The sequence below is a fragment of the Balaenoptera ricei genome, chromosome 7 (assembly GCF_028023285.1).
Source record: "Balaenoptera ricei isolate mBalRic1 chromosome 7, mBalRic1.hap2, whole genome shotgun sequence".
Lineage (NCBI taxonomy): Eukaryota > Metazoa > Chordata > Mammalia > Artiodactyla > Balaenopteridae > Balaenoptera > Balaenoptera ricei.
In genome coordinates, this window is record NC_082645.1 from 36,517,523 (window position 1) to 36,531,505 (window position 13,983).

Genomic DNA, 13,983 nt, shown 5'->3' on the forward strand with positions numbered 1-13,983 from the left:
GGAGAAAAACAGGTACCCAACCAACACCAGAAACATAGCCACCAGCTAAACATAACTGAGGGAGCCAGCAGAGACCAGAACAACTGAGTAACTAAGCCCAGTCTCAACTATAGACTTTTGGAGTCATAAATTAAATAAATAGATGTTGTTTTAACTCACTAAATATTGAAATTGTTTGTAACACAACAACAGAGATCAGATACAGAGATGCTAAGATCACTAACAAATAAGCTTGAGTTTAAGGTGAAATTTCTTTTCCAGCAGGGGTACTATAATGCAAGTCAGGAGACACAGACAGTCACATACATTCGAAAACTATGGATATGGTGAAGTGAATCATTGTGACTCCATAACTGTGGTATCTAGGGTTGACCTTAATTTTTGAATTTGTTAGCCATCTTGGTTAATTTAATGTCTTTGACAGATAGCACACTTTCTCAAAGAAAAATATTTCTCAAAGAGAAGGGGGTTGCTATTTTCATGTTGTACTAGACAATTCTTTGCTAATGGAACTGAAGATTAGGATGTTTAGTGTCTCAGGCCCCTAAACATTACATGCCAAGAGTACTTCCCTGGCATCTGTGTTAACCCAGATTTGGAAGTTTGTTAAGGTAATGTAATGCCCAAATGAAGAAATTAAATGCTAATGCATTATTCTTAAGAAAAGCTGTGTGCTTGTTTATCTACTTTGACTGTGAAAGGTGGACAACTATTGGGCAGACGATAGATATGAACAATTAAGAAGTAAGAACTGTGTATTCTGTTGCTTATTCTGAACACCCAGCACCTATCAGAGTGCCTGGCACATAGCAGACATTGAAAACGTACTTTTTGTTTGATCAATGAGGAAGGGGAGGAGAAGTTTAACTGCTAATGTACTGAAGCATCATCAAAATCTATTTCAAGTGCTTCTTTCAGTGTTTACAGAGACCAAGAAGACTGTCTAGGCAGCCAGTGTGAACTCATTTAACTCACTTAAGTGAATGCTTTTACAACTAAACAAGGGAGTTGGCAATTGATTGCTATGGATTCTAAGTCCTATGCATATATCATCTCATTTAATCCTTCCAATAACCAACGGTATAGTATTACTTTTATCCCCATTATATGACCAAAAAAAAGTGGAATAGGACTTAAATACTAGCTTACGTAAAGTTGATCAGCACTTTTTCTTCTTCTTTTTCATCTTTAGTCATTTCAGCTAATCCTCTCCGCTGTCTCATTTTTACCCACTGATATAAAATAAGAAATTAAAAAGGGGTGTTTTGGAGAGTTATCTTTTGAAGAAAAAGATAGTGTCCTCCCTTAAGGGAGTTTATCTTCAGGGAGTTTATCTGGAAGATTTAAATCATATTTAATAACTAAGCAGGTATATAACACAGATTCAAGTAGGAAGAGTGGTCCAGATATAGTGTGTTACATGATGGAGTTGGGGCCCTTTCAGATGAGATTTTTAAGAAAGGTCTCTATGAGGTTGATATCTGAGCAGGAATCTGAGTCATGTGGAGTCACTAGCAATAAGTAAATAAGGAGAAGTAAACAGGGCAGTAGATAATCTATGTAAAGTGGTCAGCTCCATGCTAAGCTTTCTATAAATACTCTACCAATGTATAAGTTTAATTAACCTATTCATTGTGTTTTTGAGTTACAATGCCAAGTATATCCACCATCTACACTCAAAAAAATAAAATTAGTATACATTTAAGCTTCTACTGTTGTGCCACACAGCTTCAAAAATAATACATTTTCAAACTTAAATTTGATTACATAGATTTTATTTATTGAGAAAACAGATTCAGATTTATCGTTAAGTTTTCTCAGGTTAGGAAGCCTATTTAGTTTTTATTATATAAACTCAACCAAACAAAACTTAAGAAGACAGTGGTAAGGGATACAAGAACCAAATTCGCAATTTAGTTGGAGTTATGAGAGACACAAGTCAACCAAACAACAATTAGAGTCTAATATATACGGTCTCTTAAAAGAGAAACATGGTTCTCTTGGAGCCAAGAAGAAGGGCAGTTTGTACAGAATTAAGGTCAGCAATGGCTTTCTGTCTAATGTGAAGCCTGAGCTAACAAGATTAATTTTTTTTTCTAATTGAGGTGAAATTCACACAACATAAAATTAACCATTTAAAGTGTATAATCCAGTGGCATTTAGTATGTTCACAATGTGTTGCAAAAGTCATAGCTACCTAGTTTCAAAATATTTTACCACTTCCAAAAGAAGCATGGTAGTCATTAAGCAGACACCCCACCCCGCCTCGCTGCCATCCTTTCCACACCCCTAGCCCCTGGTCATCACTAATCTGCTGTCTGTCTCTAAGGATTTAACTATTCTGGATATTTTATATAAATGGAATAATACAATATGTGACCTTTTGTGTCTGGCTTCCTTTTACTTATTTTTGAGATTTATCCATGCTGTAGCATGTATCAGTACATCATTCATTTTTATAGCTGAGCAATATTCTATTTTATAGATATACCACATTTTTAAATCCATTCATCTATTGATGGGCATTTGGGTTGTTTCCATGCTTTGACTATAGTGAATAACGCTGCTATGAACTTTCGCTTACTGTACCAGTATTTGTTTCAATACCCGCTTTCAGTTCTTTGCAGTATATACCTACGAGTAGCATTTCTGGGTCATATGATAATTCTACATTCTACATGAATTCTTTTTTTTTTTTTTTTTTAATTAATTAATTAATTAATTTATTGGCTGTGTTGGGTCTTCGTTTCTGTGCGAGGGCTTTCTCTAGGTTGTGGCAAGCAGGGGCCACTCTTCATCGCGGTGCGCGGGCCTCTCACCATCGCGGCCTCTCCCGTTGCGGAGTACAGGCTCCAGACGCGCAGGCTCAGTAGTTGTGGCTCACGGGCCCAGTTGCTCCGCGGCATGTGGGATCTTCCCAGAGCAGGGCTCGAACCCGTGTCCCCTGCATTGGCAGGCGGATTCTCAACCACTGCGCCACCAGGGAAGCCCCCATGAATTCTTGATGTAGATGTTTATAAGATAAAGAAGATATTAAAAAGGCATGAATGAATACAAGAAGGCATTACAAAATGCTACTCTTGGGGACATGCATTATCTGATGCAGTGGCAGCAAAAGAAATGTATAAGGGGGAGGAGGGAGAGAATACTAAATAATTACATAGGAAGTTGGTCATGAAGGACTTTATGGACTAAAGAGCTTGGACTTTACCCCATGGAGAACTTCCATGATGAAAATTCGAACTTTAAGGCTCAGATATCTAGTCCATGAGTCAACCCCCATAAAAGTAGGTAGCCCATATAAGCACAGAGGTGTCTAGATTTATTTGGATTTCTAAGCCTAAATATAAAAATGATTCAGTGAAGACCTTTAGTGGAAATCAAATGGCAACCAGTACAGAGAGATACACAATGAGTTTTGAAGATTAGAAAAGTCACTCTGGCAAAAATACAGGTGATGGATTACAGGGAAGTGATAGGCATGAGCTTGCATCTGAAAACAAAAAGAGAGTAAATTGGTCAGGCAAAACATGCTGAGAGCTTAAACAAAGGCAGTGCTAGCGGGAATTACATGGAAGAACCATACTGTAGGGATTTTAAAGGGTAGAATTCTTAGTACTTGTTTCCTGGTTGGATTTGGTATTTGGGCAGGCAAGAAGTATCAAAGATGACCTCTTGAGTTAGACACAACAAATGCTACAGGGACAACTTATGAATGTCTTTTAGTAAGCATTGTGTGAACCAACATAAATATTTTAGTTCATAAAAAACACTTGTTTTGTTTATATTACCTCATGAAAAGCAAACAAACCAAGGGCATCTTTTTTCCCAGTAGAGAACTCAAAAAACCCCTTCCCAAACTGCTAGAGATGAGTTGGGGAATGCCTAAATTATTTCCACTTGACAAGCTACAGGTGAGTTGTTTTCCAATGTGAGCGTGTAAATGCGATGCTAAATATAGTCATGTTTTTTGTTTTTTGGTATCATTCTGTGCTCATCAAAAAACTTAACATTTTAAGTTTATTGCTTACATGAATGGAGGAAGTTGAGGCAAACATTAAAGCCCAGAGAAACACTGAAGAAATAAAATAAGTGATGTCTTTCAAATTAAGTTTGAGTCCATGGTTTTACCAGGGTTTCTCAACTTTGGCACTGTTAACATTTTGGAACAGATAATTCTTTGTTGTGAGGGACTTACCTTCTGTGCACTGTAGGAAGTTTAGAAGTATCCCTAGCCTCTACCCACTAGAAGCCCCCTCAAGTTGTGACATTCAGAAATGTCTTAGATATTGCCATCTGTCCCATGGGGTGGAAAGTCATCCTGAGTTGAGAATCCCTAACAAATCAAAAGTGGTTAAAATGTGAAGTGTTCATTAAAGAAAAACCTTCTCCTTATGCTACATAATATCAATCAATTGGCAAAATTTGTTCTGCTTATTTTCCCTCTGATCAATGCTTCAGATTCACAAGTTGATATTATAACCTTAGTCAGTATAAAATGTAAAAATATATCTAGTATATGGATACATGCTATAGTCTTTCAAAAATCATTTGATAAGTTATTATTTTTACTGATTTCCCTATGCTTACATTTGTACTAAGCTCTTTGGAAGGTACAAAATAAGTTCCACTCTTTTAAATAGTTATTAATGTTAATAATGTCTTTGAACTTAGCACTGATGGCCCCCAAATGTCTATATAGGAATTATTCAGATGGTAATTTGGTGGTAAGTGGGAATCAACTTTACTATGAAGTTACTCATAAGAGCAAGTACAATATTTTGTTTGTTTCTTAATTAGACTGTATATTTATTTGTGGAGGTTTGTGAGGTAAAGCTGATGGTATCCATAGTGGGGAGGGTTAAAGTCCTCCCCCATTCATGACCATGTCTATATGACTCCACTGAAATGGGAATAATGTAGAGGAAACACTAAAGCATGATTTTAGTGAATATCAAAATAAGAACAAAAGGCAAGGGCGGATGTAGAGAATATCCCTTAGAAATGCTGAGTCTGAAAAATTGTTATAGCTATTGACTAGAGAAAATTTTGTGGCATAAGGTCCTAGTAAGTGACAGTATATTATTGAAAATAATAGGGATTGTCTTTAAAATAACTTGAGGTTAGCTTGACTAGGCAGACAGAACTGTTCCTACCAAATAGCTCAAATCCTGAACTATGGAGTTTTTATTTGAATTCCCACATGATAATATGTTTACATTCACATAAAAGCCTACCTCCTTGTACTTTTGACTATCATTCAATTCATTCATTCAAAATAATTTAGCCAACTCAAGATAAAAGATTGGATTCTATTCAGCTTTTAGCCTAGTTATGTGTCAGATTCTATGCTAGATGTTTGAATCAAAGAAGAATATCACATAATCCGTAAGATTAAGAATCTCCCAATCCTGGGGAAGAGGTAAAGAATAAACTAATAGTCACAGGTTTGTGAAAATGCTATGAATAGTGGAATGTTTAAGTTATATATCAGGAGAAAAACACTAAGTCTTCCTGGAAAAGTTTTGGGAAAAGTTGAGTATTAAAGAATGAGCAGAATTTCCCCTCACGCAACAAGAAGGAAAAGGCTTTAGATGGAAGAAATGAATATGCATACATATGGAGGCAAGTAAGTATGCAGCATATTTCAAGAAGTTCAAGTACGTTGGTGTCACTGAAATGAAATACCGGGACTGGCAGAAGATGAATATGGAAAATTTAGAAGAGCCGTATTATCATGGGCATCAAATGCCAAGGTAGAGATTCAAGGCTTTACATTGTGGGCAACTGAGAGCTGTTGAAGCTGGGAAAGATTTCATGATATTGGTGTTTTTAAATGTTAGCCTTTACATGGAGCATAAATTAGAAATAGAGGATGACGAGATGCAGCTTGCCAATCTAAGAGGCTATTGTGAAGCAGATACTTTTTATATTCTAGTTAACCCAATTTTTGTTAAAAGGCATCTGATATTGCCTTTCTATGGCAATCATTTAAAAACCATAATCAAAAAAAAATTTTCAAGCATGCTGGTGTACAACATAACAAGAAGGGTAAGACTCTGTAACAGTAGAGTGATGTTCCAAATCTTTGTTTAGATAAAGTCATTTACTTATTCGAATTTATGGCAGGATTTATATTGCTATCTACAAATAGATGTCAATAGTTAAAGAGATTTTATAGCTTTTTGACATTCAATATATTATTCAGGTTTAAAAGGCTCTGGAAAATGGATGAACTATCTAAGCTGAATAACTTTCCACTTGTAAAAAACGTTTCTTAAAGTATAGAGCCCTCGGATTTAATACTTAGTCTTTTGCTTGTTTAAGCACATGGTAAAACGTAGACAGGTTTTTCATTTGACAGAACAACTGTGATGGAACAGTGCAGCTTCCACAGGGCTAAAGCCAAAAGGAAAAACTGACAGACACATCTTATTAGGAGAGATAATTTAAGGAATGCTTAGTTTTAATGCTTCCCTTAAGCAATACCATTTTATTTCTCTTCTGACATGAAGCCCCATTCCTTACCTATGATGAATTTAATTTTTACATGATTTGAGTAAATTCTTAACCCTGAAACTAAGATGTTTTTGAGTCAGTCCAAGTACCTGAGATATCGCAGAAGCTCCCTTGTATTACTTTGTTTGTACACTGGCTTGTTTTTTTCTGCATTAGGATTTTACAGGAATAATTTCGACTTACCAGTTGGTAGTTTAGATAAAAGCCTGAAACCCTGTGGCCAACCAGGCCTCCAAGGCAGGTATTAGCCATTTGATAAAGCCATTGAAAACACAGAGAATGTACATCTTCAATTAATACAAATAATAGAAAATTTCCTAAATAAAGTTTGGTCCTGCTGTGCTTCCAAAGTAGTAATTCACAAAATACGACTCTTTTCATTGGGAAGGTTGTAAAAATTTGTTTGTTGTAGGTAGGGAAGGAAATGTAATTAAAGGCTAAATTCAGACTCACATTTGATTTTAACCAAAAGAATATGTGTGATTTGGACACCAGTCACCTAGGCACTTCCTATTTTAAGGCAGTGCACGTTGTCAGCAAATCAAATTAGCCAATAGCAAAACTGCATCTGGCAGAGCTAACTATGCCAGGTAACCTTAAATAGAAGCTGGGGGATTAGTTAACTATGTTGCAACACTGGGGTTTCCTGGTAAGACTTATCTAAAGTTCCTCTTTGTAGCATTGCTATTAAAAGAATAAAATGGGAAGAGGTGAAATGAAAACATTAAACTTGTGGGTATATATGTGTGTTTTAATGTCCCCTTTGCATCTGAAAGCGCTAACAACAGCACATTTACAGTAAAGCAGCTCTGGGGTTTCATTTTATATATTTAATTTTTTTTTTGCTTTTGCATATGGTCCTTATAAAGTAAAGCTTTAGATCATAGATGCTTTAAGGAAGTCCTGTTACACATCGTTTACATTTGGAAAATCAAGGAGCTTTGAATTGGATTGACTTCAGGTACCAATCTAATCTAAAAGTGTCCAATGAAATGATTTCTGTTGTCATTAATAATCTGAAGAGAAGCTTTAATTTGCAATCTTGTCAAAGTAATGTGTGGAGGTCTGTTTAAAGTAAATTTTTTAAAAATGTGTTATACTTTTGGAAGGCTGATTCAAACTCACATATGTGGATTGAACAACACACACACACACACACACACACACACACACACACACCCTCACCCTCCTAAAGTCTGGTCAATTCAGATCTGATAACACCATTTTTTTTTTCTCTTATGGGCAATAATATCACTTCTATGTGAGATCCAATGTGGGTCAGGCATCTAGGCATCTCCATTAAGACTGTGCATCTACTGGTTGTCTCTGAAGTTTGTTTTACTATAAACATTAAATGAAAAACACATCTTTTCTATATGCAGTGCTCAGAACAAATTTGTTCACATGTATGACAGCCAGATCATCTCATTGGCTCTATAACAGTCATGATGTTTTTTAGGGAGGCTAAAAAGGATGTATCTTTTCAAAAGAAAAGGAACAAAAACCCTTCTGGGTGCATCTTTGAAATACCATAGTTCAGAATTTAAAAATTTCCTAGGACTTCCAGTGTCAGCAAGAACAAACCAAGCCCTCCTTCTAATAAGAGGTCAGTTTTGCCCCAAGAATGAGTCAGCCTGGGGTATTTGAGCTCATTAACTCTTATCCCAAATATTCTGAAATCAGGTTTAATTTATTCACATTTATTTGTTCCCTGAAAGACTACAATTGCTTTCAGTTTTAGCCAAAAACTGGGAACAAGGATGGAAACAGGGAAATGCAGAGTATGGGATTAAGAATTTCATAAAGTTGTAAATCAACTTCTAAATAGCCTGCCTATGATACCCAAACATATTAGTTTATTCACCCTAAGACTGTCCATCCTGTAACTCAAAACCTTTTGTCAGGTCTGAGAAATGGTTTGTTTTCTTAACCTGATGTTGTTTTAAAGGGCAATACCCAGATGTTCTGGGTTTGTGATAAAGAGAGAATTAATGAGTCTGTCTGTCCAACTGGAGCCCACTTATGAGTCTGTACGGATGCCAATTGCAGGGTGAACCATGATGTTCCTGGTGCACAGAGGACTCACAAACATTTCGAGAAAACGAAAGGTTTTAATTAATCTTTCCTTTACATAGTTTTCTCTTTTATAGTCTACCAACAAATAGATTCAGGCATGTTCTGGGATCACTTTAAAACCTAGCTCTATTATTTCTTCTTCTTCATTTATAAAACCTTAAAGCAATTGCCTCTGTTGATGCAAGTTGGGTTTTGCTATATTTTGTTGCTTTAACCTTAAGCTTTACTGTAAGCTATGTAAACTAAAATTATAGATCTCTCTTTATTTTCCAAGTTGTTTCCCTCTAAGAAATCCCTTCTGTCTTTTTCCTAAGTAAAAAGACTAAAAATGTGTTTGAATAGAAACAATAATGACCTTGGCTGAAGTTTTGGCTGAGCATGTCCCACATGAACCAAGAGGAAAACTCTACCTAAGGTAAGCTGAAGGTCACCAGAGCCTTCAGAAAATATTTTCAATAAAGCTATTTCATTTCATTTCATTTCTTTCTTTCTTTTTTCCCCCTAAGAATTGAACGTAAGAAATCCTGATACAAACACATTCTATAACCATTGTCTCTTAACAAGTGAAATATTGACATTCTGCAGCTCGAGGTAGTCTGATCTTTGATTTCTTTCTAAAAGTTTGAAATAATCTTGTTGAGTTAGGTTCTCCTTTTGCTGCTGATGGGAGTTTGTATGTAAATCCCACATATAATAATGGAGCTGTGTGTGTAAATTACTGTACGTGGAGGTGAGACTGTGTCTCACGGAATTGATGCATTGGTTTAGAAATTACAATGTGTAACATGCTTCTTATCCTGTAGATCATGATAATTTTATAGTGCAATTAACTAATACCAATTTAGTGACTGTATTCAGATGAAGATGTGTCTTTTATTCATATCCAGCCATCTACTTTAGGAAATCGTGAATGTTCATATATTTAAAAATTTGAAGGCGAGTCTTGGTTAAGCCTATCACTTTTCCTAAAACACTCATGAATGTGTTCAGGAAAAATTATTATAGAAATCCTTGCTTTTTGACATAGAGTATTTAAAAAATGAGGCTTGAAGCTATTCTGTTTCAAAGAGAGGGAAATCAGAAGGTTCAGTAGTTTTCCTGAATTTTTTTAAGAAGTTGTTTGAAATCATTTACTTTTCTGAACTAGAGCAGATTTCTGTTATTTGCCACAATGCAAATTCAACAGAATAAGAAATCATACATGTCTGGAGTGGTCAAGAAAGAATGGAGTTGAAAAGACTTGAGGTTTGATGAAAATCACAGATTGAATACAGATAGATCCACAGAGATTAAGTCGATTTCATGATGGGGAAGGGATCATCATTCATTTAGTCATTCAACAAATATTTTTGAATACCTAGAATATTTTAGAAGCAAAAGTCCTTGCCCTCAAGGAGAAACAGCCCTTACTGGCTGAACTTTAAATAATGATTTACTCTTTCTAAGTCTCAGTTACTTCATCTATAATACTGGGGTAGAAATAGTCCTTTGCAGTGAACACTCTGTGTCCTACCCAGGTCTTCTTGGTTTTCTCTTACCAACTTTATGAGACCCTCCCCCAGGTTCTGCATACTTTGCTGCAAAGGGCTATCAACTTTTTCAACTTTCATGGACTACTGTATTTGTCCTGGTTGTCTAATTGGAGCATTATATTGAAAAATATTCTTCAGCTGAATTTTGGATTTGTAGCAAAGAAAGTCATGATTCATTTTTGATGTTGTACATGGGCACAAGAGTGAGGCATTCCAGTAAGAGGTTGTATATCTCTGCGTATGCCAACTGGACACAAGGAGCCTGCTATGAAGCTTTTATAATGATGCAGATTCAAATGTGAGGTCTGGACCAGGTGGAAGACATTTTGCACGGGGAGTGGAGAATGGATGTTAGCAATGTTATTAGAGAAGAATAAACATGCTTTGTTAGCTCTCTGAATGAGGGTAGGTGGTGAATGTAAGGGAGGGAAGGGGAACAGGACAAAGGAAACAAATTAACATGGTGATCTGAAGCCCTTTGGCCAGGAAATATACTATGATTGACAGAAATATCTAGGGAAGTATATGGAAGCCAGTTTGAGAAAAAAGATGATGCATTTAGTGTAAGAAAGTCTGATGAGATGAACTTGAAGAGTGTACTGGCAGTTGGAGGTGGTGTTCAGAGTCAAGAAGAGGATATAAATATTATTGGTGATGTTGGTGGGAATAGGGTGCTAATACGATCAGGCCAGGGACTCAGTAACGTGCCCACCCTAGCTCTACTCCTCTTCCCTATAAGAGAAGACATATATGGGGATTACTGGTAAAGAAAGTAAAATGACATTTTCTTAGTAACAGGAACTTGGCAATCCAAACCCTAATGCAGCAGTTAGAATGGAATCCATAATAGACAACTTAAACAAACCTTTATCTAACCTTTACTTTACCTAAACTAACCCTTGCTTAGCCTTTTATCTGTTCCTTCCAGCTCCCCTACACTCACCAAATATACACATTCATTAGCTAACAGAGTTAATTAGATCCAGAGAGTCTAAGTAGTCCTTTTCTTAGGCTTCCAAATTGGATCTTCTAATCTTACTATTATACCAAGGAAACTGTCCTAATACTACAGGAAAAGGAGGCAGAGACAAAGAACATGAGAGTTTGGCCACACTGCCAAAGGCAGAGCTGACCCGAGCATCCAAGTTAGGGGTGGGGTAGAGGTCAAGCCCTAAGATCTTGCCATTTCAAATGCATTGAAGAGAAAAGTAATTGCATACCTTTATTACCCTGACCTTTTGAAAATTTTACCCCTGGGAAAGGTAGTAGCATCCTTTCAACTTTAGCCTCAGTCCCCTTCATTGGGGAATAGAAGGAGAGGGAGAGTGAAGAGGGGCATTGAGTTCTCCTGAAGACAACTCATATAGAGAATAAGCCCAAGAGAGCTTAGCTTTCATTAGTTCTTCAAATTAGGGAGTGCAAATAAGAGATAAGTCAACAAGGAGTCAGTGATTGGGCAAAGACATAGTGAGGTTACCAGAAGTTAGGGAAGGATAGCACTTCAAGAGGTTTACGCCACAGTGACACATGATGCAGAGGTGAAGGAGAAAGAGGTCTAAGAAATGACCTTTGGACCTTAGGATATGACAGTTCAGAGGTGATGGCAATTTTTGACTGGCAGTTTTCCTGGAATAGCATTTCCTTAAAAGTACTAACTACAAGTATAACTGGATGATAACTATTGAGTGGAATTAATTATTATCTATGTTAAATATAACTGTATAATTGATGTTACTTTAAATGTATAAAACAAACACTTTATCCCCTTGATCAAACACTTTAGAGAAACTGAATAAAAGTTTCCTCTCTGAACTCTTTCTCAGGGCTTTTACTATGCCAGTATAGATTGTGGAGTTCACAGTCCGGAAGGTAGAGTGGATATAGAATTCTGTCTTTCTCCAACTTATTTGCCGCTGAACTCTTTTTTATATAGAGTGTCTTGTGGGGCCAGAACACACTTTAGGAAATGTTTACTTAGCATATTTAATGCAGAAATCAGATTATGGAAAGTTAAAAATAGAAGACTAGGAGGAGAAGTGAAGAAGTAGAGGTCATTGAGTGAACTATTTATTTGTGAGAGATTGAATATACAAACAGACAATGGTCAAACCTGCCCAGGAAATTACCCCTTTATCTATAATAAGCAACCTAGGAATCCAACCTACTATAAGTCAGGCTTGCCGTAAGCCTGACTGCTATCTCTAGCAACAACCCAGGAAGCTAAACAATAACTTCTATAGCATTTGGCCCAAAATGACCAGGACTTGATCAATAGCTGACAGCTTTCCTAATTTTTGTCCCCCCTTCCAACTTAGGACCAACCAGAGAAAACCGAATATGTACCTCTAATCAATCATATAGGATGCCGTGCTTCTGGTTATCCTGCCTACAGCTTCCCCATGACAATAGCCTCTTATCAGGGCATATATGAAGCCTTCCCCTTTTCTCACTAAGTAATAAGCTTTCCCACTCCACTGCCTGCCTTTGAGTCTTTGTCAAAACACAAGTAATGGTGCCTGACTCCCTTGCTACAGTGAACTCAGAATAAATACCCTTTGCCTTTGCCTTTCTCATTTGGTGGGTTAGGTCATTATTCCTTTCCATGTTTGTAAATGCTGGCTCTTATTGAAAGAGATACATTAATTAGGGTGTAAACCCAAGGGAGGAACATGTTTGGCAAAGGGTTAAATTTCAGGACTCTATGTTTGAAAGAAAAAATGCAGGAGTCAATTGAAAGAAAAGATTGTAGGTTACTGCAGACAGGGAGGAAGGGGGAGAGAAAGAGGGAAATTGGGAAAGTGAGAGAGAGAGAGAGACCACTTGAGAGGGCTAGGTCCCAAAAGAAATAGAAGCGAGAATGGGGATAAAACTGGGAACACAAAGGGAATGGAGAAAACTCTTTTTACTTCCTCCCCCTCATTTCCTGACCTCCAGACACAGACTAAAGCCTCTGAAGCAAAGCTCCTCGCATTCCATCCAGCACAGTGAAGCAAATGGGCTGAAAACAAGGGCCTGGCCTTTTAATTTTTGTAGTTGCTTTGAATTGTCAACCAATTACTCGACCACAAAATAAGTTTTGTTTCCTCAATAATAAAAATAACAATAACGGCTTGGGATTCAGAAAAAATGATTCACGTGGAACAGTTTCAGCCTCTCCTTAGATTACTTTAAGGTCAGCATGAATCAGCCGAACCTGTTCTTAATGTAATGCTAACTAGAACTCTCCACCCTGTTTTTTCCTGCTGTTTTCTTCTCCTCCCAGGTCTCTTTTGCCAAGAAATCTTCCACATCTCCACCTCTGCTGCTGCTAAGTCTAAACCAGTCTCTCAACAACCTCTGAGCAAGAATGTTGTTCTCTTTCAACTTCATTCAACTTGGGTTATCCTTGTTCTTTACAAATATGGGACTTAACTTATAAAATAAAATACTCTCATACTGGCAAAATGAGGTGGATGTGTGAAACTACTCTTGGAGTGGATTAAATCCACCTTGGAGTTTCTTTGAGATGCAAATCATCAGGCCATACTCCAGACTGTCAGTATCAGAAACTCTGTGGGTAAGCCCAGTAATCTGTGTTTAAACCTTCCAGGTGATTTTAAATTCTGAGAAATGTTTTAGGGCAGGGATTGGCAAACTAAATCTTGCCCTTTATTTGTTTTTGTACAGCCCAAGAAGCTAAGAATAGTTTTTACCTTTTTAAATGATTTTTTTAAATCAAAAGAAAAATATTTCACAACACATACAAATTATACGAAATTCGAATTCCAGAGTCAGTAAACAAAGTTTTATTAGAATGCAGCTACACCTACATGTTCACATATTGTCCATGGCTGCTTTTGTAGAACTGAATAATTGT